We start from the raw sequence: 6,000 nt of genomic DNA, 5'->3' as shown, positions 1-6,000 counted from the left end.
GTAAACATATTAGGTAGCATTGTTTAAAGTGGCTAGTGATATATTTTACATAATTTCCCATCAATTCCCATTATTAAAGTGGCTGGAGTTGAGTCAGTGTGTTGGCAGCAGCCACTCAATGTTAGTGATGGCTGTTTAACAGCCTGATGGCCTTGAGATAGAAGCTGTTTTTCAGTCTCTCGGTCCCAGCTTTGATGCACCTGTACTGACCTCGCCTTCTGGATGATAGTGGGGTGAACAGGCAGTGGCTCGGGTGGGTGTTGTCCTTGATGATCTTTATGGCCTTCCTGTAACATCGGGTGGTGTAGGTGTCCTGGAGGGCAGGTAGTTTGCCCCCGGTGATGCGTTGTGCAGACCTCACTACCCTCTGGAGAGCCTTACGGTTGTGGGTGGAGCAGTTGCCGTACCAGGCGGTGATACAGCCCGCCTGGATGCTCTCGATTGTGCATCTGTAGAAGTTTGTGAGTGCTTTTGGTGACAAGCCGAATTTCTTCAGCCTCCTGAGGTTGAAGAGGCGCTGCTGCGCCTTCTTCACGATGCTGTCTGTGTGGGTGGACCAATTCAGTTTGTCTGTGATGTGTATGCCGAGGAACTTAAAACTTACTACCCTCTCCACTACTGTGCCATCGATGTGGATAGGGGGGTGTTCCGTCTGCTGTTTCCTGAAGTCCACACTCATCTCCTTAGTTTTGTTGACGTTGAGTGTGAGGTTATTTTCCTGACACCACACTCCGAGGGCCCTCACCTCCTCCCTGTAGGCCGTCTCGTCGTTGTTGGTAATCAAGCCTACCACTGTTGTGTCGTCCGCAAACTTGATGATTGAGTTGGAGGCGTGCGTGGCCACGCAGTCGTGGGTGAACAGGGAGTGCAGGAGAGGGCTCAGAACGCACCCTTGTGGGGCCCCAGTGTTGAGGATCAGCGGGGTGGAGATGTTGTTGCCTACCCTCACCACCTGGGGGCGGCCCGTCAGGAAGTCCAGTACCCAGTTGCACAGGGCGGGGTCGAGACCCAGGGGCTCAAGCTTGATGACGAGCTTGGAGGGTACCATGGTGTTAAATGCCGAGCTGTAGTCAATGAACAGCATTCTCACATAGGTATTCCTCTTGTCCAGATGGGTTAGGGCAGTGTGCAGTGTGGTTGAGATTGTGGACCTATTTGGGCGGTAAGCAAATTGGAGTGGGTCTAGGGTATCAGGTAGGGTGGAGGTGATATGGTCCTTGACTAGTCTCTCAAAGCACTTCATGATGACGGAAGTGAGTGCTACGGGGCAGTAGTCGTTTAGCTTAGTTACCTTAGCTTTCTTGGGAACAGGAACAATGGTGGCCCTCTTGAAGCATGTGGGAACAGCAGACTGGGATAGGGATTGATTGAATATGTCCGTAAACACACCAGCCAGCTGGTCTGCGCATGCTCTGAGGGCGTGGCTGGGGATGCCGTCTGGGCCTGCAGCCTTGCGAGGGTTAACACGTTTAAATGTTTTACTCACCTCGGCTGCAGTGAAGGAGAGTCCACATGTTTTTGTTGCAGGCCGTGTCAGTGGCACTGTATTGTCCTCTTAGCGGGCAAAAAAAGTTATTTAGTCTGCCTGGGAACAAGACATCCTGGTCCGTGACTGGGCTGGTTTTCTTTTTGTAATCCGTGATTGACTGTAGACCCTGCCACATACCTCTTGTGTCTGAGCCGTTGAATTGAGATTCTACTTTGTCTCTATACTGACGCTTAGCTTGATTGATTGCCTTGCGGAGGGAATACTGCACTAATAATGCACTGTTTGTATTCGTTCATGTTTCCGGTCACCTTGCCCTGATTAAAAGCAGTGGTTCGTGCTTTCAGTTTCACGCGAATGCTGCCATCAATCCACGTTTCTGGTTTGGGAATGTTTTAATCATTGCTATGAGAACGACATCTTCAATGCACGTTCTAATGACCTCGCACACCGAATCAGCGTAATCGTCAATGTTGTTGTCTGACGCAATACGAAACATATCCCAGTCCACGTGATGGAAGCAGTCTTGGAGTGTGGAATCAGATTGGTGGGACCAGCATTGGTCAGACCTCAGCGTGGGAGCTTCTTGTTTTAGTTTCTGTCTGTAGGCAGGGATCAACAAAATGGAGTCGTGGTCAGCTTTTCCGAAAGGAGGGCGGGGCAGGGCCTTATATGCGTCGCAGAAGTTAGAATAGCAATGATCCAAGGTTTTGCCAGCCCTGGTTGCGCAATCGATATGCTGATACAATTTAGGGAGTCTTGTTTTCAGATTAGCCTTGTTAAAATCCCCAGCTACAATGAATGCAGCCTCAGGATGTATGGATTCCAGTTTGCAAAGAGTCAAATAAAGTTCGTTCAGAGCCATCAATGTGTCTGCTTGGGGGGGAATATATACGGCTGTGATTATAATCGAAGAGAATCTGTAGCATATGACACTGTTGTTTACGCTACTGCCCCCACAGCAGCTCAGGCTCTGTTGACTCTTCAATCTGCTTTTACTACCTTGCAGAAAGCCTTGGTTGACCTGAAGTTAGTACTAAATGCTGGTAAAACCCAAGTACATGCTATTTTCCAAATCATGTAATAATGTAACTGATGATATGTGCATAAGTAATTTAGATGGTGCTCCCATTGATCGTGTCCACACCTATAAATATCTGGACATCTGGATTGACAAAAAGCTTTAGAAAGCATGTTGACGAGTTAGTCAAGAAATTAAGAATTAGGTTGGGCTTCTTCTATAGGAATAGGGCTTGCCTTTCATTAAATAGTAGAAAACAGATCATTCAGTCTACATTTATTAAATATCCCAATACCCCAGGGCAGTGATTGGGGACAGTGCCCTGTGTAGGGTGCTGTCTTTTGTATGGGATGTTAAATGGGTGTCCTGACTCTCTGAGGTATTTAAAGATCCCATGGCACTTATCGTAAGAGTAGGGGTGTTAACCCTGGTGTCCTGGATAAATTCCCAAGCTGTCCCTCATACCATCATGGTCACCTAATCATCCCCAGCTTACAATTGGCTCATTCATCCCCCTCCTCTCCCCTGTATCTATTCCCCAGGTTGTTGCTGTAAATGAGAGTGTGTTCTCTGTCAACTTACCTGGTAAAAAAAGTGTTTTATTGTGTATATAACATTTGCTATTTATTTAATTGTGTGTTTTAAATTGTGTATAATTTTATTTTCTGTAATGTTCCCAGGACACATTTGCAAATGAGACCTAGGTCTCAATGTGTTTTCCCCTAGATATATAAAGTGAATAAAACATATCTGTATTGCCAGTCATGAGAAATCCATAGATTAGCGCCTAATGAATTTATTTGACTGATTTCCTGATATGAACTGTAACTCCATAAAACCTTTGAAATTGTTGCATGTTGCGTTTATATTTTTGTAGATTACTAATGCATTAATTCAATGGATAGAAGACATTATTCTGGTCAGCACTACTTTATTTAGTCTTCTGGGGCAACAAGTTATGACAGAAGAGAAGTTGTATGTATCAAACTGTTGTTGACAAACAAATGTCATACCAAATGTCGGAAATTATAATATAGCCTACCAAATGTCGGAAATTATAAGCAGAAAATGATTTATAATTTTAGTAAATTAATAATAGTAGGTTAAATTATAATAAATATTATGGTGGATTGAACTGCGACAATCTTTTGACGTGATTTGTTTGCCAATCAGATGAAAACATCACACAACACTCATGATATGCGAAACAGCCTGCGCAGACCGTAAAACAACAGTAAACGGGATAAAATGTTTACATGCAACAGTATCCCGTTTTAGAGCAGCATATCCCAGGCATCTAATATGGGTTTCTCATAACTGGGATACAAGTTTTTTTTCGGGTTATTGTAAATGGGATATGATGTTCACATGCGTAAACTCAAAAACATAATACTTTACTTAATAATAGAGGGATATTGGTGTGCATGTAAACATGGCCAGTGATCATATATACTGAACAAAAATATAAACACAACATGCAAGAATTTCAAATATTTAACTGAGTTACAGTTTATACAGTATAAGGAAATCATTCAATTTAAATAAATTACATGGGCCCTAATTTATTGATTTCACATAACTGGGAATACAGATATGCATCAATTGGTCACAGATAACTTTTTTTTTAAAGTAGGGGCGTGGATCAGAAAACCAGTCAGTATCTGGTGTGACCACAATTGGTCTCATGCAGCGACACGTCTCCTTTGCATAGACTTGATCAGGCTGTTGATTGTGGCCTGTGGAATGTTTTCCCGCTCTTCAAAGACTGTACAAAGTTGCTGGATATTGGCGTGAACTGAATTACGCTGTTGATCCAGAGCATTCCAGACTTGTTCTCAATGGGAGCCATGTCTGGTAAGTATGCAGGCCTTCGAAGAATTGGTACATTTTCAGCTTCCATGAGTTGTGTACAGATCCTTGCGACCTGGGGCTGTGCTTAATCATGCTGAAACATGAGGTGACCGCGGTGGATGAATTGTATGACAATGAGCTTCAGGATCTCGTAGATCAAATGCAATTGTTTTCGTTGTCTGTAGCTTATGCCCATACTATAACCCCACTGCTACCATGGGGCACTCTGTTCACAACTTTGAAATCAGCATACCACTCACCCACACAACTCCATACACATGGTCTAAGGTTGTGAAGAACTGTAAAATTCTATAAAATGATGTTTGCGGTGGCGTAGAGAAATTAACATTAAATTATCTGGTAACATCTCTGGTGTACATTCCTGCAGTCAGCATGACAATTGCACACTGCCTCAAAACTTGAGACATTTGTGGCGTTGTGTGACAAAACTGCACATTTAAGAGTGGCCTTTTTATTGTCTCCAGCACAAGGTGCATCTGTGCAATGATTATGCTGTTTAATCAGCTTCTTGATATGCCACAACTGTCAGGTGGATGGATTATCTTGGCAAAGTTTAAAAGCTCACTAACAGGGATGTAAACAAATTTGTGTGCCAAATTTCAGAGAAATAAGCTCTTTGCATGTATGGAACATTTCTGGGATCTTTATTTCAGCTTATGAAACATGGGACCAACACTTTACATATTGCATTTATATTTTTGTCAGTGTAAATCAGGGCTCTCCAACCCTGTTCCTGGAGAGCTACCATCCTGTAGGTTTTAACTCCACACCTAATCTAGCGCACCTGGTTCTAATAATTTGCTGATTGATAAACTGAATTAGGTTAGTTATAACTGGGGTATGCACAAAAACCTACAGGAGGTTAGTTCTCCAGGAACAGGGTTAGAGAGCAGGCTGTCATTGTAAATAAGAATTATCGCTTAACTGGCACGCCTGGATATTTTTTTGTTGTTGGTTATATAGAGTTGAATAAGCTAACATTTCTGAAAATACATGTGCTGAATTAGTCAGCTAAGTTGGCCATAAATGTAATATATATGTAGTTTCCCTTCAGGCAAAGGTGAGAGTCAGGGGTGTTCAGCTTTGTCATAGTGAAACAATCTTCCTGCATGGTTACCACATCGTTTGACCACTCATAATGGGTGGACTACTTAATTTGTGTAGGTGTTGTCATTTGGATTGAACATAAAACTGAAAGGTCAGTGTGCGGTGTCCAACCGTCAGTGGACAATTGATGTTCAATTGAATACAAGAAAAACAGATCTAATTCCAAATGTCTTTAATTTTCTGTTCTTGATAGTGAGGCTTATGAGGAAGAGTTGAGGGAAGCTTCAAACCACAGACCACTGCACAGTCACATACTCAGGTGGTGACTTTGTCGCAGCCACTATGTATGTGTCATTGAGGAACGCCACATCATGAATTAAAGTGTGGGCTGTTGGGTGGACGCTTCCCTCCACGATTTTGTTCAAGGTGCCCACACATTTGCGTCAATCAGTTGTACCTGAAACTTTGTGTAGGTCAGCTGTCCTGTCCCTTTTGGGGCCTTTACTTGAAATGTAGAAGGGTGACGTTTGTAATAATGCTACCAAATTTCACACACAGCTAGGCCAAAACCTTA

This window comes from Oncorhynchus masou, chromosome 9 (assembly GCF_036934945.1).
Source record: "Oncorhynchus masou masou isolate Uvic2021 chromosome 9, UVic_Omas_1.1, whole genome shotgun sequence".
NCBI lineage: Eukaryota > Metazoa > Chordata > Actinopteri > Salmoniformes > Salmonidae > Oncorhynchus > Oncorhynchus masou.
Note: the sequence above shows the minus strand (reverse complement) of the source record.